Consider the following 27,312-nt stretch of genomic DNA (forward strand, 5'->3'; position numbering starts at 1 on the left):
TCTATATTATTTTTATTCTGCATGGTTCACAATCCTATCTCATGTTGTTTCATAGAAACAATTTACATACTCACTGTAATCTCTATGTACATCAATTGAAAATAATTTTTTTAAAAACAAACACATTTTATCTTTTAATCTCTCTCTGCATCTAGGTCAATTAGATAAGTAAGTGAACCGAATGAATAGATTTTTTTTTAAATTTGGATCACAAAATATCTAAGAAAACAAGATGTTTAGAAAAGTGAAAGAGATTAAGAAAAATTGTTGACTTTATGCCCTTTATAAAAAAAGTATTCTAGCTTTATGATTTTAAGCCTTAATGTATTAAAGACCAAAGTCTGAAATAAATTTGGGCTCATTTGCATATTGGTATGGCTAGAATTAAAATTAGGAATAAAACTAAAAGAGTAATATTATGCATAGAAAGTAGGTGCTTGTTTATGTGTTTGTTCTCAAATATTTATCAGTAAACAAACTTACAGGCACACACACATACACACACATGCACATATAACCATGAGTAATTTTTAGTTAATTTCATCATGAGACAGTCAATTATTGGAGAAATAGACATAGCTCTGGCTTTTGGCAATGCCAGTATTTCAATGTGCATAGTTATGTCAAGGAAAAACTGAATACAAATGTTCAAGGACACACACACATACACACACACACACACACACACACGCCTACCTCTCATGTCATGGTTACTTCTTGATCAGAGTCTTGTTTTGTTTTGTTCTTTTTGCAAAACAGCCAAATGTCTCAAAGAAACCACCAAGTTTGAGAAACATTTGTAGATTCTGACAAGCTTCCAGGCTTCTTGGTGGGAACACTTTGTGTTCTTTTCCACCCTACTGGAGGAGAGCAGTGGTTTATGGACCAGCCTTAGGCAATTAGAATTCCATAATTCAAATTAATAACCTCATAAAGCACTACAGATTATGTACTTGGGTTTTTTTTTCTTAACCTATAACCGAAGTACTATTCTGATAGCCATTTTGAAATTACTTGGAATTCATCCCAGGCTTGCTAAAAATAATGTTTTAAAAAAATGTTAAAGACATTTGAAATTTTTTTTAAAATCATATAATGGAACGTTTTTTTAAAAGTTACAATTAGATTTTCAGATTAGTTAGGACATGGGAGATGTTTGCTTTTACTGGTTTTGCTTTACAGGAAAGTGGAAATGGACTTCATGTTTTGCTCACACTGACCTTTTCAAAGGAGAAGAGGGGAAACACTTCATTTTATCATGTTCCTGTGAGCCTTCATCACTTTGTCTAGTGAAATGAATGAATAAATTAGGTTTAAGGGTTCATGTAGTAGATTATGTTTTATGTATTTCTCTACCTTTAATTTAGTAGGACAGTTCTTTCCATGAGAAGATAGGACTCATTAGAGAGAATGTTACTGTGGAGCTGGATGCATTAGGTGTTAATTTTCACTCAATTTAAAAAGCATAATCGGGAGAAGGGTGCAATGAAGCACAAGAAAATGATTACTTGGGGCACCTTTTAAAAATAGGAACCAAATGTGTAAGAAGTTGTAGCTCTGGGGCAAATCAAACAATCAAAAGAATTGGAAATGAGATTGCAGGCTTCACAGAAAGGGTCAGACTGCTCTATTTTCATACCTCTTGCTTTCCTTCAGTGATCCTTTCAATTCTCATCAGGTGAATGATGAGAGGGTAAGGGCTGTACTACTGTAGGAAAATTTCAGGATTTCTTGTATTTTGTCACCATGAGAAAAGCCAAGTCAGCTCCTTAGATGAGGGATTTGATTATAGTCCAGGTTTATACCTACCCCAAAGGTGGTTAAACCTCAGTGTGATTCAGACTTGCCCTATGGAAACATCAATTCCTGATTGCTCCCTAGTAGGTTTTTGAGATTGTGAGACTAGGAGTCAGACCCAAGAATTTATTTCTTTTTTAAAGCAAGTTCAAAAGTGATGTTGATACTGTGTTCCCAGGGAACACATTTTCAGAACTGCTGAGCCAGAATGGGCTAAGAAAGAGTAAGCAGCTCCCAGAACATTAAAGGTACATCTACTTTCAAAACTGGATGACATTGTTACCTCATAGATTAGTTGGCTACATCCCCATGTCTGAAAACTGCAGTTCCACCTGGCAAACTGGTTCTGAGTATCATCAGATCTCCCTCATTTCTTCTAATGCCTCAATCTGGAACATTTATCAGAGGCAAAGAGATTTCCTGTTGCTTGGCAGATTAAGGGTAAGAGTTGTTAAGAAAGGCAGTGGGGAGCCACGGGGAGATATTAGTTTTGTAGAGTATTATTAATGTTGTTGGTATTAACATGATTTTTTTTCTCTTACAGGTAGTAGAATTTGTGGATTGCTTAGGAAAAAGGAGACTTTTGTGAGTAGGTAACAAGCATGCTCCTAGATTTAAGACAAGGGATGAAAACTGAAGCTTAAGCTGGTCAATTTTCAGTCTTTGTTTTTGAAGTTAGAATGTCAAGTTTCTCCACATAGATACCAATATACATCTCTTCTCTACAAAAAAAAAGAACAAAAAAATCCTTTTACTGCAGTAAGACACTGTCACAGAGTTATAGCTGTCATAATATGAAAGTTGGCAAACAAATTTATAAGTTTTTAAAAGTGAAATTAAACTTTGAAACTGTGGGCCCATGTGTTGGAGTGGAGGAGAGATAATATAAGAGGTTGTTAGTATCATTGTTTCAGTCATGGGTTACAGGCTAAATGATATGCCTCCCAAATTTGTATGTTCAAGTCTTAATCCACTATTTAAAAACATGTTTTTAGTTAGAGATAGGGCTTTTAAAGAAGTGGTGTAGGAGCTAGATGTGCTGGTTCACTGTATAATTCTAGTTTATTTGGTTATTTGCTGTGGTGGCAGTTGTAGGGCTTGAACTCGGGGCCTGGGTGCTATCCCTGACCTATTTTGTGCTCAAGGCCAGCATGTTAACACAATTCTAGTTTTGGGGGGAGGTTGATTTGCAATAATTGTAGTTCAAGGACAGCTCAGGCAAAAACATTCACATGATCCCATCTCAAACAATACAAAGCTAGGCATTGTGTCATGGATACCTGTCAACCCTCCTACATGGGAAACATAAAGAATATGAGAATGATCCAGAACAGTAAGGACATAATTGTGAGACCCTATTTGAAAGATAACTGAAATGGTGAAATGGTCTGGAATGTGCCTTAAGTAGTAGAGCACCAACCTATCAAGCATGAAGTCCTGAGTTCACATTCTAGTACTACAAACAAATACACAAACAAATAAATGGAGGAGATTAGGTTTAAACTTTAACAGATAAGAGGTACTAGGAGTGCTTATAGAGAGGAAAGGCTGTGTGACACACAGAGAAAGAAAGTAGATATCTGACAGCTAAAGGGAGAGGCCCAGTAAACCAACCCCACTGGTAATCAAATGTTGCACTCAACCTTCAGAACTAGGTGCAAAGAAATGTCTATTCTTTAAACTATCCAGTCCGTGTTATTCTGCTATGGCCACTGCAGCAAACTACTATGGAATTTCAGGAATTTGGCTAGTGTCATGGTATCAGACACAGTTCTCACAATTCATTCTAATAGCTCTTTATAAAAACATTCTTTTTCTAGTTGATTACAATATGTCTAAATTTTTTTAATTACATGCTCTCTTTCAATCCTTCTTGATCATAAAGATCAGCGGCTGGTCAATCCCTAACATAGCCAATCTCCTGCTGATTCTTCAGTAAGCTCATTAGTCTATGTGGCACATGGCAGAAAAAAAAGTGTGGGAAGCCATTTGTGATTACTGCTCCAATTCTGCTGATTTCAAACATTTCACAGACTGTCATCTCTGCAGGTATCTTTCCCTGAACATTTCTAAATTTAGTGTTCATTACAGTCTTCATTGTTTTAATTCTCTTTTCTAACTCTCTTAGTTTGATGGGTCCCTCAAAGCCCATTTCTACTTTACTAATCTGAGACTTTCCCTTACTCTCAAACTTCCCAAAACTCACCTCAGTTGGGAACACTTATCCTTCTGTCCTCAGTGGCATCATAGGCCTCTCTCGATGCCGTGAGACTCCCTCCCCACTAGACTTCATGTCAAGTCTGATACAAATACAGCTGACTGTATTGGTTCCTTTTTTTGGTGGTTTTAAGGTTTGAACTTAGGACCCTGTGCTTGCTGTGCAGGCACTGTTGTACTGAGCCACATTATGGCTCTATTTTTCATGAATTGTTTTTGAGATAGGTTCCCACTTGCTGCCCTGTCATCCTTCTACAGACTAATCTACCTATTTTTAGACTTCTCATAATTGTTGTGATGGTGGCATGCCACAATGCCCAAGTTTGCTCTACTCAAGTAGACGGAACCTCAGTGAGCTTTTCTGCCTAGGCAGGCCTTAACCTGTAATCCTACCATTCTGAGGCACCCAAGTATCTAAGATCACAGATGTGAGCAGCAAACATGGATACCTTTTAGTAAGTAATCTGTCATAGGCACTGTATTGAACATTTTGCATACATTAATATCATATAATCTAAAAGAATAAAAAAATCCTGACAAGTATATTCATTGGCTTTCTGTTACTATAACAAAATATCTGAAGCAATAAATATTAAGAGGGAGAGGAAAGATGTGTTTGGGGCTTATAGTTTTGAAGGTCTGTTACTTTTGGACCATACTGAGGTCATGCATTACAAAAAGAACTAAGGAGAAAAAAGAAAGAAAAGACTAATTCCCCAATATTCTTTGAGGGCATGTCCAAATGTGACTTAAAGATATCCCATCTACTTAAGGTCCCACCATCTTTCAATATTGCCATGAGACAAGAGGAAAGCCTTTAGCAGGCAGGCCCTAGCAGGACCCTAAACCAAAGTATAAAGCAGAGTAGTTCCAGCATTGTGATCTGAGATAGGAGGAAACAGGTACATGCTCATTTATGTAGGAATCGCCAAATGACAATTTCCTTTCAAAACAATATCCACACATAGGATTTAGGCAAATCTAGACTACATCCATAATGCTGTGCTCTTTATAACTAACTTTTGATTTCTCACCTTTATTTAAAAATAATAGTGATTCTTTAAATATCAACAACTAATTTGGAAACCAGGGATTATGGGAAGACTAGTTCAGAGCCTAACAGTTAATACTGGGGACAGTTTTATGGAAATATATGAGAAAACACATTCTTACAGATGCCTGAATAATGGTAAACTTCCAAAGCTTGCTGTGAAGTAGCCTGACAAGAAGAGGGAAATATGTCCTGGGTGTTCTAGAAGATCCGCTGGAGATAATAACCCTCATATTTTATCTTAATGATTCTTTCAAATTTCACATTCCACTCAATAATACATTTGTGCTTGGTTAAGTATAAATTATTTGTATGTTTAAATGCCATTGCTTACACTCGGACAAATTGTTTTCTCTGTTTCTTGGCTGATGGAGAGGAAAGATAATATTGTACTGAGTTTGTGGATTTTAAAAATGAAATGAATTGAAATAAGACAAATTTACCTGATTTGAACACCTATCCAGATATTTCATTTAAGAATACTTATGTGTGGAAATTAGATTTAAATTATAAACATCCATGAAAATATATACAGGGCCATATGCATATATACACATATTGACTAAAATATGGCACACAGGAAAGGATTGTACTGGTGTAATTCCTTCAAACAACTAACTTATACTTTGACAAAATGAATATAGAAAGCTGAAACTAAGGTTGCCAGTTGGTGAGGGGAAGGCCAAAAGGAGGAGGAACAGATGAATGGAGAGAGAAGCATGAGTGAATATGGTTATGAGATTCAATGTAAGTATGTGAAAACATGACCAAGTAATTTGAGGGGATGGGTGGGTTTGGGAGAGATTGAAGTACAATGGAAGGGAGACTTTGATCAAAACATTGTGTACTCATAAACAGAGACACAAAGTGAAACCCCTTTACATACTTACTTAGAAGCCAGATCACAACTTCTTTTACTCATATAAGCATTGTATTGTAATTATCACTGAATGAGAATGCTAATAATACCCTTAAAGACAAACTTAGTGGAAATGTAAGTATATCTAGCTGGAAATTTTATGAATTATTTCTACATTTGAGTCCTAGGATGGAGTTGTTGTTTTGGTTTTTATTTTTTAACTGATGCTAGTACCTACCCAGCAAAGGACTCTTCTGTGAAGAGAGATGAATGGTGATGCTATTCTTATCTTTGACAAAGACATGTGTAACAAAGACATCTACTTTTAATTGAATGACAGTTCTCAAATATCTCATCATCCTCACAGCCACTCTTCTATTTCAGCTCTCAGCATTCATTTAATTGTAATGATGGTGTCGTACGCAGTAACAACCTTGAAAGTTTCTTCTTGCAATTATAGATTGCAATTATTTAGCCTTGAAAAAGTATCTGCTCGCTAAATCAATTTTGCTAAACGTTCTTTTATCATTTCATCTTTATTAAATCATCCTATCCAAAGACTGACCATTTAGTGAATATCTTCATTCCCTTTCTATGTGAAGAAAATAATCATCAATTACAGAATTACAATGCCATGGTACCCTGTTTCACATCTGGGTTGCAATTTTTTTCTCCAATCACAGAGATTTTGTCTGTGTAGTAAGTTTTCAAAGTCACTTCCTATTTTTTTAAAAGAAGTTATTCAAATCAGTGAACCTTTTTTTTTTTTTCCAGTGAAAGTTTCCATTTTCACCACCCCATTGAGCACGGAGGAAATCAGAAGACATATTGTTTGAGGGGAGTATTCTTAGCAAATGATGCGATGGCTGCTGGCTGGGTCATTCAGAGCGGGCGATGTCCTTGATGGTAGTTACCTCTCCCAAAGGTTGATATGGGCACCTTGTTCAGCTTGGCTGCCTTTTTTTCATCCAAATAGATTAAGCCAGGCTGATAGCACAGGCTTTGTCAAATATTCTCCTGCTACATGCACTTCATCTTTTTGAGAGTGAGTGACCTTCAAGTTAACTTTCAAAAATATTTTGTTTGCCTATGTGCATGGTTTTATGAAATTATTAATAATCATTCTTCAAACTATTGATGAAATTTAAATATTGACACCAGAATGATAATATCAGAATCCTTTATAGGAAGATTTTTAGTAAAATACATTCTATGGTTTTTGTATTTCTAAATATTAAAAGCCTCTATTTTAATAAAAATCTAAGTATGGCTTCTTTTACTGATATTTACTGTTTACTGGGCAGTATTTTAATGTTATTAAGTGTGCTTTTGTAAATCTCTATATTGCCCTATTCAGCCATAATACCTAAAGATTTAAATTTTTTATAATCTTATATAAATTTAGAGCTTTTAAAATGTTTATTAGGTCTTTTTGTTTTCAGCTAATAACTCATATGCTCATCTCAAATTATAACTTAAAGATTAAACTAAGAATGATGTTATAATAAGTGTTTTGTTGATAATTTTGTGGAATTATGGCACTCATTGTAGTAGAAATTGTAGCTAAATCTAATTGTCTTGATTAAAAAGTGTGTTTTAGGTAGCGGATTAAAATATGTTTCTTTTTGCTTTCTCTTGCCCAGTTGAGTGTAATCTTTTCTAGGAATGGAAGCACAGCCATGTTGCTTGAAGGACAAAGAAGTTACAAGCGCTCTAAGGGTAAGTTTGGGATTGTAGAGTGGGATTTTTACATTGGAAAAAAAAGAGGGAGATAATGGCAGCAAGTGTCTCCTCTGTGTCACTGGGGTAAGGGAAAGTGGGCCAAGGATCGACCACCTGCATTTATCTTGCATACAACTATGGTGTATGGAGGTTCAGCTCACAGTGAACTAGGTGTATGGGATTCAAGGTAAGAGTTGGGGGGGCGGGGTTCTCATCCTAGCTCTTCTAAAGGAAGTTGTGGGTACAGGTGTGGATCATCATCCAGGCTTTGAGGAAGTTGGTTCCTTTACAGCAGCTGCCATCTTATTCGTGGCTCATCCAGCAGAGGGCAGCTTGCTTACTCTAAAACATTGGTGAACCTTATCATTTTGTCCTTGGAACACAACTTCTCCATTTAGAGACGAGGGTAGTTCATAAGGCCTCTCATAATAATAGAAGGGAAGGGTCTTAGATAGCCTAAAGAAACAGATAATGAGGGTGGGAAGAGGTAAGGAAGAGGAATAGAAGGGAGATGGCAATGAATTGTATGCCTATATGGAAATGTCACAATGAAATGCCCCTTTTGATCACTAATATATGCTAATTAAAAAACAAGGAGAAAAAAGAACTTAACATGGAAAGTCATGCACTTCACCATAGGTACATGCAAAACTCTGTTAAATGTAGTTGTGTTGAAGAGAACCTCTGATTTTTGACTCTTAGGCATCCAAATAAGGAAGTAAAGTGGTAGTTTACAGGTAAACACATTAATCTGTAAAAGAAATAAGAAAGCCTAAATGATCTGACAGTGAGAATTGCTCTGAAGTTCTGTGTTATAATTTATTTGGACAGATCAGAATTAGCCTGGAGGGCCGGTGACAATAGGCTGCTCTGTCAAAGCAACTTTCCCTGGTCCTGATGAAAATATCATGCTAGGTGTCTAATTATCACATACAGAAAAGCTAGATTTCTTATTCAACATGCTAAAATTTCTGTTCCTTGGGCTTTTGTGAGACAGCAAAAGATGAACTGACATAGAATAAATGTTCTGCTGACTCTCATGTGTAGGCAACTAACCTTCAAAGATATAGACACACAACAAGTCCCCCAAATGCCATTTCTCGACTTGACAAAAAAAAAAAAAAAGGCAAGTTGTGGGGTATACGCTCCCTTCTTTGCTGGCTAAGTAGCTGAGAATTCAACACTATGAAACCCAAATGCAAAATGGAATTATCAGTGCCCTTTATGGAGATTAAATGGAATCCATTTTTAATGGATTTTCCTGAGCAGAAATGTAGATTTCTGGGAAATTATGGGCCAATTCCATTTTTTTTAATATTGAAAATTAATCTTATTTGGAAATGAATCTTTGAGGGACAAAGCTAATGATTGAGAAAGAAAAAACAACAGATCACACAAATTTTTTTTCTATTTTGTAAGTTATAAAGTGAATTTTCTTGTGTCTTAACCCTGGGTATTCACCTCTAATTTAATTCAAATTATTTAGCTGCCTGTGCATATAAATTATACTTAGGTTTTATTATCCTATTAAAATGTAATCCCAAAGAGGCAACCTGCTTTCCTTGGATGAAAATAACTATTCTCTACTTAGTTTGCTTATTGAATGTTATTTGGTCTTTTTGTCACATGGTATGTTATTTTATAATTCACAGTTTCCTTGTTTACATATATGGTATATTTGTTTGGCCAAAGTGACAGGGCCTTAAGCCTAGTGATGATATGTTACCTAGTGCTTTCCCCGCGGTCTTAGGGAGCAGCAAACATTTTTTTTTTTTATAAAGGGTATGAAAGTAAATACGTTTGGTTTTGTATCACAGATGTCTTTTGTCTCTAAACTCCACTTTTTATGATCATTTGACACTGTGAAGGATGTTCTTAGCTTGGAATGTGAGTGAAAATAAGTTGTGGATCAGATTTGACCCATGTATGATAGTTTTACACCCTTGGGATCAGAATACTTAATAACACATATAAGAGAAAATAAGCATGTTTGTAAAAGGAATTGATAATGCACATTAAGGATAATTTATCTTTAATGTTTGGGAATTTGGGGTCAGCTTTTGGAATAAATTCACATATGCATAAGTTTTAGAGTATTTACATATGTACAACTTGGAGAGGAGACCCAGAGATAAATATGATACTTATATATGTTTTATGAGCACCTAATACATATATCCTCAACGTAATATTTATTTTCTTTTGGTTGATCATGGGGCCTGAACTTTGGGCCTGGGAGCTATCCCTGAGCTCTTCAGCTCAAGGCTAGCACTCTACTTCTTGAGCCATAGTACCACTTCTGGTTTTCTGGTGGTTAATTGGAAATAAGAGCCTCTTGGATTTTTCTACTGGGGCTGACTTTGAACTACCATCCTCAGATCTCAGCCTCCTGAGTAGTTAGGATTACAGGCGTGAGCCATGAGTACCTGGCTCCTCAAGGTAGTTTTAAGCAATGTTTTTTGTGTACCAGAATTTTGACTGTAGTTTATGTCTTGAAGTCAGGTCTGGAATTGTCCATTTGTGGTATAATTTCAGGGCTCAAAAAAGTTTCAGATTTTGGAGCAGTTTGGGTTCCAGATTTCTAAATTAAGAATGCTATGATGATGATGATGATGATGGTGATGATGATGGTGATGATGATGATGATGATGATGATGATGACAACAACGTCACTGTAATCAATGATTCAACAATATGTCTATTCCAACCTGAATGTTAAATATATAATAAATTATCTTTATAACAACAATAAACTAATGGTACCTTCATCAAATCAACTTACCAGGCATCTGTTTTTCTCAGAAGCTATTTAGTTATAAAAGAAATGCAATTAACCATTTTTTAACTGTTCAATTTTAGATAATTATTCTTTTCCCTAGATATATGTGAGGATGGGTATTTGAAACACACACACACACACACACACACACAGAGCGGATTAAATTCATAAGCAACAGAGCAAGAAAAATAAAATAGAACATTCTAAAGCAGTCTGTGAGTTGTTAAATTATGAATCAATCACTAAATATTTATTGAGTTATTTCTCTCCTGGGAGGGAAGTACTGTGACTATTTCTGCTTAAGAAGTAGAAAGCCAGTTACCAAAGTAGTCTATTGGAACAATGAGAGGGTGCCAGGTGTAAAGAACTTGCCACTGTTGTTGAATCCATCAGAGACCAAAGGTCTTACCATAGTGAAGAGAAGTGAATTCCAAAGAAGGATGGGCTCTTCTGAGGAGTGCAGGGTACAAGGCCTGTTGGTACTTTGGAAGAACAGAAGCAGAGAAGGTAGAGAAAGAGGAAGCGCTGTGGAGGCAAGGGAGAAAGAGGTAAGCTCAAATATTTATGAATTTTTAAATGTACTGTTTCAATTAGAAAAATCCAAAGGCCCCAAAGGCACTTGATTCCACAAGTACATTTCTTCAAAGTCTCTGCACCAAGGGCCTCCCCTGAATGCACTCAACAAATACTAGATACAGAGACAAAGCCTGGTCAGAGCTGCGACTGTGACTCAGGCTGCGAGTGAGGTTGTCTCCCTTGTGATGGAGGTTTGAGCTGGTTTCCCAGATTTTCTGTCTTGTGACTATGAGGAAAAGGCCAGAGACCCCGTATGCCCAGGCCCATTGTGCCTAGTAGAGAGAATAAAAAATGACCTCTATTTTATTTTAGAGAGCAATTGCCCTAGTTCTCACATTCAGAAGTCCAAAGATCTTTTCCAAGAGAAGCCTTCTGCTTCCACAGGAGGAAGCAGAAACCTCCTTGTGTTGTCCTGTTAGTACTGCAAAAAATACAGAGCAGATTTCTTCTAATGCTAGGGGAAGGAATGACAACTCTTCTGATGCCAAACCTCCAAAAATGTAAGGCAGAATTTGCTTGCCTTGGAGGCCAGACCAAGGAAGAAGAAAGTTTAGAAATCCTCCATCCACATGCTCAGGTTCAAAAATCTGTTTCATAGCACAATGAGAACAACCAGAGAAACTGCCTAGCTCCACTATGAGCTCAGCACCAATGAGCAGCGCATGGTTAAATCTATTTGTGGGTGAAAAAAATAAAAGTAAAATAAAAGAAAGGCAGTATTGGCAAAACAATAAAATTGGGCCATATCCACCCAGAAGACTGTATTTGCCATGCCATGAACTAAGAAATATATTTTTACTGCTTGAGAAGATTCTGAAATTCAAATAGAATGGGCCAGAAACCATCTGTAGGCTAAAAAAAAAAAAAGCCAAATTATTTACTGGTTGAGAAGTTAGCTGACCTTCAAAAAAGAACACGGACACTTAAGTATCTAGAAATACGGTGGGCTGGACCTGTGAAAAGCCCTGGAAAGCATACAACTCACGTCAAGCACTAGTACATAAGGCAAGTTTAGAGAACTAGAAGCTGATGAGGCATCAAAGGTCATGGTAGCAACAGGAAATCCCACCCCCAGCTCACCTACTAATCAAACCAACTGAACTCCTTCCCATACCATTTGTAGCCTAACAGAAAAGGGATATGTGTCTCCATATGTCTAATTAATTAATTATTGTGCTAGTACTGGAGTTTAAACACAGGGCCTTGTGCTTTCTCTCATCATTTTTTGCTTAAAGCTCTACCACTTGAGCCATACCTTCACTGTGGCTTTGGGGGGCTTTTATTGGAGGTAAGAGTCTCAAGGACTTTTATTCTCTGGCTGGCTTCAAATCACGATCCTGAGATCTCAGCCTTCTGAGTAGCTAGAATTACAGACATGAGCCACCAGTGCCCAGCTTTACACATGTAGGAATTATTTACCTCATTATCTTTTCTTCTTAATATAAGGAAAAAAAAATCAAGGCAGCAGCCTAATTTCAAGTGAGAAAATAAGAAAGGCAATTAAAGAAAATTCATGTTTAAAGGATAAGAATGTAATTACCTAATAACTACAATTCATATGTTAATATATCCTGCAACAAGACAGAAACCATGTATGAACAAAATTTGGGGAACACATGAAAATCTACTTCCCTCCATGCTCTGGCAGAAACAATGACCTCCTGACACTTTCATTTTAAGTCAAACCAGACCTGGTTTGGACTTCTAAATTCTAGACAGCAAGGTATTTAACTATGTTGCTTTAAGCTACTAAATTTGTTACCATTTATTACAACAGTTTTAAAAATTAATGTGAAACACAAATTCCTTAAAATATTAGCAAATTCAAAGCCCAGTGCTAGTGGGCTCACGCCTGTAATCCTGGCTACTCAGGAGGCTGAGATCTGAAGATTGTGGTTTGGAGCCACCCTGGATAGAAAACTACCAAAAAAACAGGAGTACTGTGGGCAAAAAGGCTCAAAGACAGTACCCAAGGCCCTGAGTTCAAGCCTCAGGACTGATAATCACACACACAAAAATTTAGCAAATCTTGTAAAATAAAGATAGCTATATACAACTAAGTAAAGTTTAGGATTTTCTTGGCTTAGTAAGGAACACACAAAGGCATAAAACCTATGTGCATCAGGGCCTTGAGCTTTTGTTTGAGCCTATGCCTTCAGTTTGCTTTGTTTTTTCTTTCTTCTTCTTTTTCCTTTTTCCTTTTTTTGTTATTTTTGCTTATTTGGAGATAAGAGTGTCCAGTCTTTCCTGCTCAGGCTGTCTTCAGATTGATTCTCAGATCTGTCTGCTCACTAGTTAGAATTATATATATGAGCCACTGGCTCCTAGATTGGGAAACTTTCTCTAAATTTGGAAGAAGAAAAGTAATGGTAACAGAACAATTTTGGACAATTTATGCTACCTGATTTCAAAGCTTTAGTAAAAGTTACAATAAGGAAAATGTTTAGATAACTTGAGTATGGAAGAGTCCAGAAAGCTATATGTAACTGGTAAACCTTTTTCTTCTTTTTTTTTAGAACATTAAGAAAATAACTAGCCACAGACACAGTAGCAGCTTCATCATGCTCTATTATGAAATAAATAGCAAACAATGAGCTTTAACCTATCACTAATATGCAAAACTCCATTCAAAATAGACACAGACCTAATTATAAAAACTAAGAAGCAATTGTTGGCGATGTGTTCATAAATAGAATATATGGAACATAAATACATTCAAAACCCAATGAAACACTGGAATTCATCAAATTTATAACTGTTTTTGCTTTTAGGGTATGGGAATAATCCACAGATTATGAGAAAATATTTACTAACATGCATATAATTAAGATTTCTATTCTAATATATAAAGAACTCATAATTCAATAATAAAAAGCTCAATGAAGCAAAATGGGCCAAAAATGTAAACAGATATTTCATCAGAGAAGGGATATCAATGAAAATAAATCCATAAAACAATACTTTCACATTCTTAGGCACTGAGAAAATGCAACCTGAAAACACTATATGCCTTTTCCAATGGTGGCATGCACTGGGGTTGGGGAAGCCACGTACTGGCATAAATTTTGATTTATCAGAACTCTTATGCATATCTATTGAATATTGTAAAAATGGTACAGATATTTTGGGAATATTTGGCAACTTTATACATTTACTATACAGTTGGTGCTTCCTTTCTTGATGCTTAGGGGCCTAAAACCTTAGGTCCACAAAGCATAAACTAATACAGAGATGAGTATAAGTCATTTGTCTATTATATCTCAAACTAGAAACACTTGTTGCCCTATTAAAGATTGGACTACCGAAATGTACAAAAATGTGGTTGGATTTTTAAAAACACTATACTGGTAAAAGATTCCAAAACCCTTATCTTCTTTCAATGGGAAGTTTACATAGTACACAATTCCATTTGTAGGACATTTAGGAGATGGCAAGATTATAGGAACAAAAATCAGATGCATGGTGACCAGGGCCTGGGAACTGAAGTAGAGTTTTGACTCCAAATGAACCCAGGAAGCCTTTTCTAGTGATGGAACTCTTCTATACAGGCTGATTGTGGTGGTGATTTGAAGATTGCATACATTTACTAGAATTCATTAACAGTGGATCTCACAAGAATCGATCTTACTGTATGTGAAATATGTTTTGATCAATATGAATTTTATATAGAAGAAAAGAGGCTACAGAGAATTGAATGATTTATTTCAGGAATGAAAGCAATGAGTTTGGATATGAAAAGCACAAATGAGGTGGTAGAAAGCTTTAGAGCACACACAGTTATGTTATTAGAAGTGAGAAGTCCTTGAATGTTCTTTAAGACATCTTTTTAAGATGTTTTGTTCTATAAGACAATATGGCTCAGTGAGAAAGAAAAGTAGCTCAGAAATCAACATTGAAAGTCATTTTATGGGTCATCATTTTTCAGGAGAATAACTTGTGCATCTGAAACTGAGTGGTTAAATAACATGTTTAAGGCCACAAAAATGATCAGGGAGTATTTTTTTAAGTTTTTCCATGTTGTCTTCTCTGGATATGAGTAACAAGAAGGATTTGCATTTAAACTCAGACAACATTGATTGGTAAATGGACAGGCCAAATGAACTCAACATGGAAACTTAGTCAGGAAATAGTATGGATAGAACTAAATTGTAACACTCCATACCATTTCATCAAGGCTTGAAATTCATTTGCACAGTTACTGGTCAACATGACACTATACAAGAGTGGAAATGAATAACATGTCTGGTTATTATCAATAAGACAATGCATTAGATCCTACAAAAGATGAGGCAGAGCCTTCATTTCCTGGGTCCCAAGAGCTTTGGGCACAGCTTTAATGATGTTCCCCTTAGTTGGTAATCTGTAACCAACTATGCTGTGACTCCAGATCTGGCTTTATTCCATTAGACTTTTTCGTATATATTTTCTGTATTTAAAAAGGTTTTCTTATTTACTTTAGCTATGCAATTCTGTATTTTAGAAAGGGCAAGGGAGAGGCAAAACTCTGCAAACTTTTTGTTTTTGCCAGTCTTGGGTCTTGAACTCAGGACCTGGACACTATCTCTGAGCTTCTTTTTGCTCAAGGCTAGCACTCTACTATGTGAGCCACAGCGCCACTACCAGCTTTTTCTGTTTATGTGGTACTGAACCCAGGGCTTCATACATGCTAGGCAAGCACTCTACCACTAGGCCACTCTGAAACTTTTTTTTAATGTGTAAAAACATGTACTTTGTTGTGGCCTATGTGAGACTTTTCAAAACTATGGAATTTACTATTTGTGGAAATTTTATTAGCATGTAATTCACCTACTGAAAAATCCACCCTTCAGTAATAAGCAATTGGTTTTTAGCATAAACTCTTACCTCAAAAAGAAATGCTGACCAGGAAGTGGTGGCTCCTGCTTGTAATCTAACCAGGGAGTGGTGGCTCCTGCTTGTAATCCTAGCTACTTAGGTTAAGATCTGAGGATCCCACTTCTAAGTCAGCCCAGGTAGGGAAGTCTAAAGACTTATCTCCAATTAAACACCAAAAAGCTTCAAGTGGATCAGCAGCTCAAGTGGTAGAATGCTAGACTTGAGCAAAAAAGCGAAGAATCCAGCTCACTACCAAGGCCCTGAGTTTGAGCCCTGGTAGTGACATACACACACACACACACACACACACACACACACACACACACACACACACACACACACATACACATACACAAATAAATAAAAGAAATGGAAACAAATCCACAGTAGGGGCATTCACATTTTTCTCTATTAACCACATTCTTCAGCAACCTTAATTCATTTTCTGTTCCTGTACATTTTTTGTTTTGTTAGCATATGAAAATCCCACAATGAGTGCTTATAATTTAGACAGGCAATAACCAAGGTTGACACATTGAGGAAAATCAGAAACCCTATGCATTATGGATATTATGTTGAATGATGTACCCTTTTAAAGTTCTAGAATTTCTTCAAAACCTAAATACAAATTTAGAATATGAACCACAATTAGGCATCTTAGGTATATATTGAGTGGAATTGGTGGGAGAAAGATCTGAATGAAATTTCTTCATTGAGTATATACAAATAAACCATGAGTACATGTAAAATATTCAACACTATTATACTTCCATCATTTTAAACCAATACCAGTTAAAGGTTATGATTGTTTAACTTAAATATAATGCTGCTATACTGTTGGAACATTATATGCATTTAACTTGCATGCATATACAAATATATAAGTTGGATAATTTTCAAAGTTGTGTACGCATTTAAATTTAGTCAACCACTTTCAATGATATTTTACTTACACTTAGCAGACATATACCAGGAAGGGATGGTCTTCCTCAAATAATTTGCTTTCTTCATTTTGTCATAATAATTTGGTTTTTTTCTGTTGTCTGCTTTCATTATAGTTTTATTGATGTATGATAAAAGAGCTAACAATAATGAAAGTTTTAGAAATTCCAATTGGGTTTGACCTATGTTTATGAACTACTAAATAGTGGGTGTTTTGTTTGTCTGTTTGTTTTTCTTTTTAGGGAGGTTACTTGCTTTCTTATGTTGTATCCTGATCTATAAGAAATCATAATCACTGTTTTGAGAAAAGAGATTTTGATGCATTCATTTACATTTACACCAAAATGCTTTTGATATTTGCAGTGATGGAGACAGAAGTCAGGGCCTCTTGCATGTTAAGTGCCCTACTACTGAGCTACATCTGCCTCTGCCTTGTGTTTCCCAATGAAGGTGAGAAAATACAGTGACACTTCTCCAAGCTCCTCACCACACCCACTAGCAGCCACTTGTTAGGAATGCTGTGCTTCTATCATTTTAAGATTCACAATGTTGCACCTCCCTCACAGATGATTGTATTTGGTTTTGGTTTCTTCTTACTGAAGAGTCATTATGTCTGAACTCTTTGATAGATCACTTGTCTAGTTTTGTGAATAGGAACTTTCACAAAAGTTTATGCATCTTTCGATTCGTGACACATTATATAATTCTAAGACAGGCTCAAGCTGCCTTTGAATTCACAATCCTCCTATCTGAGCTCTCCAAACAAATGATAAGTGTGTACCACCATGCCTCACTCTATTTCCTGATTTTTGATATGTTTCTTGCTTTTTGTAATGAAAGAATTTGGTTTAATTTAAAAGTATTAAGTCAAACAATTTCAGGGTGGTTGTTTTTTTTTCAAAAAACTGTTTTTAAACAATTTTCTATATTGCCAAAGAGAAATCTGAAACAACACAGATTTAAAATAAATTGTGCCACTCCTCACTTTAGGAACATTATATTTTTTTAATGTTCAGAGAGTTGTGTTTATCCTTAGTGTATGGCCATTTCAATCAGTCTTAATTTCTGATGACTCTCTGCCCCAGGTTTTTCTGGGACAGTGTACCCTTCTTTCTGTTCCATGCTTAGCATACTTTTATATTTTATTCAGTAAATTAGTTATTATAGTAGTATTCCTGCACTATCATTTTCAGCCCCTTGATGTTCATGTTGTAAATTTACTTTACTTGGCCGTCTAAAGATTATTCTTTAAGCCCTTGACTTTTATTTTTCAATGTCAACTTCTCACAAGCACTTTTTATGGTAAGGAGTCAAGAAATTGTATGGTCTTTCTGCAATGTGTGTTATGTGGTGCTTTTTGTGTATTTTGTTTGCATAGAGCTGGGTCATTAAACCTGGCAGAGTATCTACAGAAACCTTCTACCCTCTTCCTGCTAATCTTCCTCCTGTCTTGTCTTATGTGTCTGTATAAGGAGTCTGCTAGTGTACGTTAGGTTTCAAGCAGATAAGTGGAAATGTTGGGAGACAGGATAAATTTGCAAAAAGGAAGGCTAGTAACATTTATGATTCTAAATGACTTGATCCTTAGATTTTTTTTCTTATAATAGTACTACAAAAAGCATAGAAAAGTCTGAGAAATGAACAGATGGGCAAATAAAACTAAGATGTTTCATAATAAGCAAAAAGTGCTCAGAGAACGACTCATTTCAACCAGTTGTTGATGGACAGCGGATACTTAGTATTCTTGCATGCCTTTATGTAAAAATCGACCAAAATGCTTGAATCTACTGGTAGCACAAAGCACTACAACAAGCAAGGTTAGATGGATATGGTGGCTAGGAGGTGGCTAGGGAGACCCCACATCAAAAAATAGATAAATGAAAGAAAAAGGGAAACAAAACAAAAACTAGTGAGATTAAACATTTCATTTAAAAATATTAAAATTATTGTAAATAATCTAACACGAATTGAAAGATATTATAAATTTAACAGTCAACTATTCGTTACTTTCAAGAAACAAAAAATGAATGAATGAGTTTCTGGAACTCAAGAATATTACTATGTAACTTTTTAAATAATACAATATACCTTGAAAGCAATTCACATGATGAACATGCAAAGATCGAATGATGACTTTGTTAAGAAATGTAGTAAAATAATATCAAAGCTACTTTTCTAATGTTTATGTTTAGTGATAAAAAAGCTTTCTGGGAGTGTTAACACTATGGACAAATTCCATAAGATAAAGTAAGTAAACATCACTTGGCAACTCCCACATGCAGCAAGCATGGCATGGCAGGAGCGCCCATCCTCCTTTTATCCATCTCATCTCCATTCCTCCACTCTAATTCCAGGTGGTGATTAGTCTGCTCTTCTAGAAAGTAAGGCTGAGGTTTTCCTGTGGGCCAAGATGAATAGGGATGCTTAGCTAGGCATCAGGCCAAGATGTTGCAAATCTAAGATCTCTGAGAGACCCTTCTACATGGTTTTCTAGGGAACATGTTCTTCTAGAAAAGTCCATTTAATCTCCAGTGAACAACACAAAAGGCAATTGTTAATCTTACAACTGGAGCATCCAACATGGGCTGCATTCCCTGAGAAACCAAGTTTCCCTTTTAACTCCAAGCTTCTTAGAAGGGTGAATGGGAAGTCGATGCCCCCTAAGAGAACAGCAGGTAGGGCTGGCTCATAAAAGAGGGGCCTCCTGAGCTCTGTGGTCATCTGGCAGACCCATGAATCAGCCTCACAGAGACCAGCACCTTTGATCTACTTGAAAGGCTGCAGATGAGAAATACAAACTTGAGTGACCTTTTTCCTTTTCTGCTCCAGCAGTTACCCCTTGGGTCTTTGAACACTCCCCACCCACCCGCCCCCCCCATTTTATTTCTCAAAAATTCCATTTGGCTTCAGATGAATCCATGTGCAGCCTGTGATTTTTCTATCTCTGTCCTCATCCGTTCAGCAGCACCAGAGTGTGCGTTTTCATTTTTATGAACATAGTTCTGCAAAATGATTTCACAAAGGGCACCTGGAAACTATATAAATGCCTTGAACTAGCGGGAAGGAGACACAGAGGCATTGAAAGCTATGACATACAGGGTAGAAAGGAACGTTTTCTGCACGTGGTATCAAATACATGAATGACTGAAGGCATTAGCATTTTGAAGGTATATTTTTGGGGTTTGAATCTAGGGCTTGTTTAACCTTGTGCTTGCTAAGAAGTTACTCTACTACTTGAGTTACAACTCCATTTCAAAACATTCACCTTTGAAAGTAAGTTAGTCTCAACATCTTTCTGTATTTTATATATATACCTTTCACCTTAGTTCACATTTCTAAAGTAAGAGGTGAAAAATACTAATAACAGTTAAAGAAGTTCACAACTCATTAAAAATGGAGAAGCTGCTGCTGTAGAAATGCATGTAGTCTTGGATACTCAAGTGGCAAGCAGATGATTATGATACAAAGCCAGCCTAGGCAAGAACATCTGTAAAACTACCATCACTTAATTAGCGCAAGGATAGACTGGAGGCATGGCTGAAGTGATAAAGCACCAGCCATGAGTAAGAAAGTTGAGTGAGAGCATAAGGTGCTAAACTCAAATCTAGTACACACACACACACACACACACACACACACACACTCCAAATTATTGCCTTTCAGATTTTTTCGTCAGTCATGGGACTTGAACTCAGGGCCTGGCCACTGTCCCTGAGCTCTTTTGCTCTGAAAGCACTTTACCACTCGAGTCATAGCTCCACTTCCAGTTTTGCTGTTTGTTAATTGGAGATAAGAGTCTTGTGGACTTTTCTGCCTGGGCTAGCTTTGAACCATGATCCTCAGGTTTCAGCCGCCTGAACAGTGAGGATTACAAGCATGAGCCGCAAGTATACTGCTAGAATTTTCTTTTCTTTATAACAAAAAAGCATACTGTTGATTTGATGTTGAGCCAAATAGTGATGTTAACCTCCTAAAATCTGATGTGCCCGCATATTCACTCTGCTTGGATGACTGTCATCTATTTCCCCATATGTACTTACAGTTTGCTCTTTTTCTTGGAGCTCAGATTAATTTCAACTCCAGTAGGAAAATTAAAGTTCCTGATTTTTCAGTTGAAAAAGCACACCTTCTTATCTGCTTTAGCATGTGGCATTATTCTCCTTGGTTATTATTTAAATTACACATATGTACAGACATATAAACACAAATATATAAATATACACATTACATGTATATAATGTAGTTATATAATGGAACACATAGTATCTCTATATTATATGGTTATATATAAAGAAATAAGTTTATGTTTATTTGCCATTTCTTAAATTGGAGTATTCTTTATAAGTTTGTTTTTCTAGAATGTTCTGGCTGGGAATGGAGTATCTTTTAAATGTGTTCATATCTTGGAGCTGTGCTGGGCATATAACAGGTGCTCACTAAAATGTATTGAATGAATAAGAAAGTATATTTATATTTTGGAAATGTAAGTACACTTAGCAAATGATTTTAAATTAAAACAAGAAATAAAATTGAGGAAGTATAGACCAACCTAGCACAGAGGCTCTCTCTTTGACTTAGGAGAGCAAACATAGTTCACATACCTGCCACCTGAATGCTGCCTTCTTGTTTCAGATGCCCCTTCATGTGAGCTGGTTTTCTGGCAGCTATTTTGTGAATGGACAAGAGTCTTTATCCTTTTATTAATGACGACATTGGTGCTGGATTTCTATCTCACTTCTTCCAAGAATCTTCATTTTGTATCCCTGTTACAGGCCAATCAACAAGATGAACCAGCATTTCTGCTAACCTTTTCATCACTTTCTCATTATACTTATATTCCCCATTTTATCCCACCAGACAGCCAGTAGCATGGAGACCATATTTTTTTTCTCAATGCCTTCATGCTGAAACTAATTTAAAAATAAATTCCCAATTTGCTTATCTGCATTCCTGTGCCACTCTTTTTCATTTCAATTTGTGCTCCGCCATTTCTAGAATGTGTATCAAGCTGAAGCTGTCATTCAGAATTCATATTTTTAAAAAAACTTATGTTTGGGTTAACATGACATGCAAAAAACAAACCCATGATAGACTCAATTCTGATTGTACCAGACTTAAAGACTCTTTTTACAAATGAGCAAATACATTATGAAGCCCTTTCTTCCAAAATTTTGGCATTAATTTGAAAGTCAATTGAAGCCAAAATGTGTCTTTAAGCTTTAGCTTTTTTAAATGACTAATTGAAAAATTCTGGAAAGCAAAATAAAACACAAACCAGAGGTTGCATATTGGCAGCAGCTTTGCCTCTCCTCCTGCCCCCCCTCCTCTCCTTCTTCTCATCTTCTCCTTCTACTCCTCTTCATTCTCCTCCTCCTTGTTCTTTTTATTCTCCATGCCCTCTTCTTTCCCTTCCACCCCACCATTTTTTGCTTCTCTTCTAATTATTTCAGATTAGAAAAAAATACATTTCCTTTTTAAAAAAAATTTAAACGTTTGTCTACATATCATTACATGAAGTAATCATAACCAGAAATAAAGTATCTGGAATCTTCATTTAAATAAATTGAGGTGAAAACTTTGGGCGTATATTAACATATGATTATCAACTAATTATATACTTCTAAAACCTCAGCTTTCTACAAAAGAACCATGATGACCATGGGTTCTAGCAGAATGTAGAAGAATCACAGAGCAACAACCAAAAAAGAATACTGAACACATTCACATATCCTGCCATTTAAGATTCCACAATCCTGTAATAGGACATGTGCTATATTTTGTGGTACTCTTATTCCTGAGTCAAGCAATTCTCTGACAGATAATTCTGTATTATGCACAATCTGCAGAAGGAATCTCATGATAAACAATTGAAATCAATGCTCTCATTGATACCATGTGAACACAGAAGAAAAACAAAACTTCTTTCCAATCAATATTCAATTTTTCCCTGTAAATCATATTGGTTGAACTTATTTGTGTTTATTTATTTATAATATTACATAGAATTGTCAAGGAAATCTCAAGAAGGGCACATACTATTTGTTTTGAGAAAAAAAAGTATTGAGAAAAAACATTGTCTATTCTTTTTTTGCTAGTCCTGGGGCTTGAACTCGGGGCCTGAGCACTGCCTCTGGCTTCTTTTTGATCAGGGCTAGTATTCTACCACTTGAGCTACAGCACCACTTCCAACTTTTCCTATTTATGTGGTGCTGAGGAATCAAACCCAGGACTTCATGCATGCTAGGTAAGCATTCTACCGCTAGCCACATTCCCAGCCTTTCTTTCTATTTTTTTGAGGATAAAACTATTGTTAGGTAATATTAATATAAATAACCATTCTGTGTATCATACCAAGGCAAAAATGGTGACAAAAAACAGAAAGAAAACATAGGTAGAGGTGCAAGTCACCAACTTACATAAGATTTAACACAAGGTTGTCCACTTAGATCTTGTTCCAGAGTGGTAAATAGCTATGACTGTAGAATGTGCATTGATATGTTATGATCACCCCAAACTCGTAGTGTATCCTAGTATTTTTTCTTGGTGTTGCATATACTGTGTGACTGCTAGATTTATAGTTTTGTGTTTATACTGTATTATATAAACATCTCCCTGTGCTCCACTTAGTCATTCCTTCCTGTTCTACAATTCTTGACATTCGTTCATTGTACTGTTAGTATGGTTCTGCCTGCTCCAGATAATCATGTAATTACAAGCAGACAGTACACAGCCTTTTCAGCCAGCTCCTTTCACTCAGAGATAGCATGTAAAGTACCTCCATGTCTTCCCATGGTTTTATAGCATATTTCTTTTTACCCTGAGTAACATCCCATAAGCTGAATGTGCCATGGGTTACTTACTGATTTGCATACTGCAAGGTCTTTTTGATTGCTTTCAAATGTCTTAGCAGTTTATGAAGCTTTTTGTGCAGACATGGGTGTCAACTAATTTTTCTTTTTTTTGCCAGTCCTGGGTCTTGGACTCAGGCCTGGCTTCTTTTTGCTCAAGGATAGCACTCTGCCACTTGAGCCACAGCGCCACTTCTGGCCATTTTCTACATGTGTGGTGCTGGGGAATCGAACCCAGGGCTTCATGTATACAAGGCAAGCGCTCTGGCCACTAGGCCATATTCCCAGCCCCTCCACTAATTTTTCTAACAAGCTCAACTGCAAGGTTATATAATATGTGTATGCTAAGGTCTGTGAGAACTTATGCTCCTAAGTGAATATACCATTTTCCATTACCAGCAGCAATGAAAGAGAGAGTTCCTGGTGCACCATTTGTTGCTGTTTTATGCTTCCCCCTATTATCAGCCTTTATTGAGTTCTACATAAGACATGTTTTTAATTATAGGAATGATTAGTCTCTATCTATAGCAAAACAACTCATAGGATATAGTAGATTGTACTTACATTAGCAGTATTGCTCATGGAATAATGTACTTACATTAAGAGTATTGCAGATAATGTGTAAGGAGTTATTAACCACAATAAAAAAGCAGATGAAACATGCTAGAGGTTTTCTTCATATATTTCCAAAAGATGCTGAAGATGATAATACTGGAGTTTACTACATGAGACATGTTTGCCTTGTGAAAGCATTCACAGTAGAAGATTATACATAGTAGTCTATTTATAGTCAACTTTACTTTTACTGATTCTATGATGCTATTCTTTGAGGATTATGTAAGGGTAAGGATGCTAAGGTGTTACAAAAATCCTTCTCATCTATCACATTATAATACATGATACATGTCAGCCCACTATTTTATTGAATTTTTGTTTCTTTGACTTAGCTTGTTTTGGTATACTTATTAATGAGGAGATTCGTTGATCCCTGTTTCTATCCTCTGATGGTTAAAAAATGGAGGCTCTTACTTTTATAATGTATACCCAGCAACATGGGTAGCCATAAGGGTGTGGAATATTATAACAATGGTATTTTAAGCCTTTTGAGTTTCCAACTACCTTAATGTAATTTAATGACAGATCTATTCAGTATCTAGTGAGTTGTAATATACCAAAGAGTATTGCATATCATCTACATATAATCTAGATATTCAAGTTATTTGAGTTTGTGAGTTCTTCCATAACAAGGAAATAGTGTTTTATTATGCCTAATTTCATATACACTCTATGTCTTTATATTTGTCTCTGCCAGGTAGGTAACAAGCAGTAGGAAACTTCAACATCCTAAAGAATATATAGTTAATGCATTAGACTGTATCCAGCCACACTCACCAATACTTTAAAACAGAGGAGCTTAGTTCAGGAGAGTGGTGAAAACCCTAGGAGTCAGTGATTTAACTGAGATTAAACAAGTATTAAAGGGAAGAGTCAAGTTAAAAAGGAAAGGGTTGTCTGGGACTTGAGGACTCTGGAAATAAATGAAACTGAGGAGGGAGTCAGAATAGGAAAGACACAGAGATGCCAGGAAGAAGTAGGGGTAGAGCTGTAAGATAGCTTTTTTTTCTCTACTCAGGCTTCTTCTCTGGCCCAGAGTTACCCATTGGGTATATCCAGATGAAATCTAACACTAGCAGGACCCAGCATAGATAGCCTGCAGTGTCCCAATGGAACACCAAGGCAGCAAGGAAGAAAAAAAGATAGATGGTGCGAACACCAGCATAGCCAAACACTATCTTGGAAATCTACAGATTTGATTTATTTCTATACATGTTGGTATTTTGAAAAATTTATTGTCCTGAGTTCTTCTCATTGACTTCATGTACATGCTTTTGGTGGGTAAAACAAATGATTCTGATGTGGATTAAACTCTCCTTATGGGAACATTTACTTTGGGTTTTATATTTTGACACTTCTTTAACTTAAAATTCATAAAGCTTATTTCTATTCTTTTTCTATATTTTGTTTATTATGGAAATTTTCAGGCTATTAAATACTGCTTTTGCATTTTAACTTTAAAATGTAAAAAATGTTGTCTAAAAAGTTATTTCATAGTAATTTTATTATTAAAGTAATACAATGCACTTTTCAGTAATGTATTCTGTACATATAAAAATGTCACTAAATTGGAGTATAATCTATGCTTCCATGCCACTAATATGCCAATATCCTCTAGGAGATAGCTTTCCTCCCACCTCCGCCTCCTACTTTATACTGCTTTTCAATAGATGCCTAAACTTTCCTGCCTCCATCTGTTCAGTAGGTATTATCATTTGATACACAGAAATAAGGTTTAGAAATTTTAACTAGTTGGTCTTTACAGACTTTAAATGTTTGATCTTTAAATTTAGTTTTTATTCCAACAAACTGCTCTTTCGTGATCATAACACATTCTGGTAACATTCTCTTACATTTTTTTCCAGATCTTTTCATTGGTTAGTATACCGCAGTGTTTCTTTTACTGGGTCGGGTGCATTGTTCTTGGGCAAGTTTATTGAACAATATATACAGGTTTATCACCTTCTGTTCTGACTGTTAACATGGCTTCAGGAACTCAACTTTAAGATAAACTCCACATCCTACAGGAAGCTTTTCCAAATTCATATACCTAGCAAAGACTCTTTTAGTCAATATGCACAGGTGGAGATATCTGTCCATAACATTTTGCATATAGAATGTGTATAATAAACAAGGATATTTGTGACCATAATCAATGTCTTATTTCAATGATATTGGAATAGAGCAAGTTTATGTTACATAAGCTGAAGATGAATTAAATAAATCAAACCATGTAAAATGTTAAATAATAACAATATGAAAGCAATGGTTTATTTCATTCCTAAAATAAGGGGTGGGGAGAGATCCTAAAATCCAACTTAATGTTCCATGGGTTTGAAAAATAAGTCAATAATGATAAAAGGAATTTGTCCACCTTGGTTAGGATGTTGTACTCATTAGCTTACCAACAATCACCAGTAAGTTATTTTGATTGTCATTCCTTACTTTGATCACTTGCTTGGTTACCATAATGGCATACAATAAATCAGATAGTTCAAACAGCAGCATTTCCCCACTCCACTCAATTTTGGAAAGCCTGGTAATTCTAAGGGTATGATAGGTTTCATTCTGAGGCCTTTTGTCTTGGTCTGTAGGTGATAATCCTCTTTCCAGGTCCTAACAAAATCTCTTTACAAGAATGATATGCAGAAAGAGTCCAAGAACAGGCATTTTGTGTGGACACGAATCCTATTACCAGAGCTCCTTCCCTCATGATCCCATGCAATTCTAATTTGGTCCCCCAAGTTGCTTACCTTTATGTACCATCACAGTATGGGCTATGGGTTCAACATAGGAATTTCAGTGGAGTACAAACATTTAGTTCATAACATCCAACTAAGCAATCTTCTGAAGATTGTTTAGTTTGAATCCCTGCCATAAATTGAAATGAGGAGTCATAGATTTTGAACCGAGATTATGATGTAGCAGGAGTTCAGGTCAATGAAGAACAAGACAGAACAAGCCCACAATCCAGTTTACAGAATTAGGACAGGATGTTACAATAACAAGCCAGCCAGATCATCAAGCTGAGACTTCAGTCTGAGTGGAATGA

General features: G+C 36.0%; 1 long non-coding RNA gene across 1 annotated transcript; it reads right to left on the reverse strand.

The window, feature by feature from the left end:
• Nucleotides 1–536: 536 nt before the first annotated feature.
• Nucleotides 537–27,096, reverse strand: LOC125355335. Its single transcript, XR_007211644.1, has 4 exons — nt 27,014–27,096; nt 1,640–2,519; nt 1,221–1,286; nt 537–860 (listed from the first exon to the last, which is right to left on the reverse strand). It is a non-coding gene; the product is annotated as an uncharacterized LOC125355335 (long non-coding RNA).
• Nucleotides 27,097–27,312: the final 216 nt, after the last annotated feature.

This window comes from Perognathus longimembris, chromosome 1 (genome assembly GCF_023159225.1).
Source record: "Perognathus longimembris pacificus isolate PPM17 chromosome 1, ASM2315922v1, whole genome shotgun sequence".
Classification (NCBI taxonomy): Eukaryota; Metazoa; Chordata; class Mammalia; order Rodentia; family Heteromyidae; genus Perognathus; species Perognathus longimembris.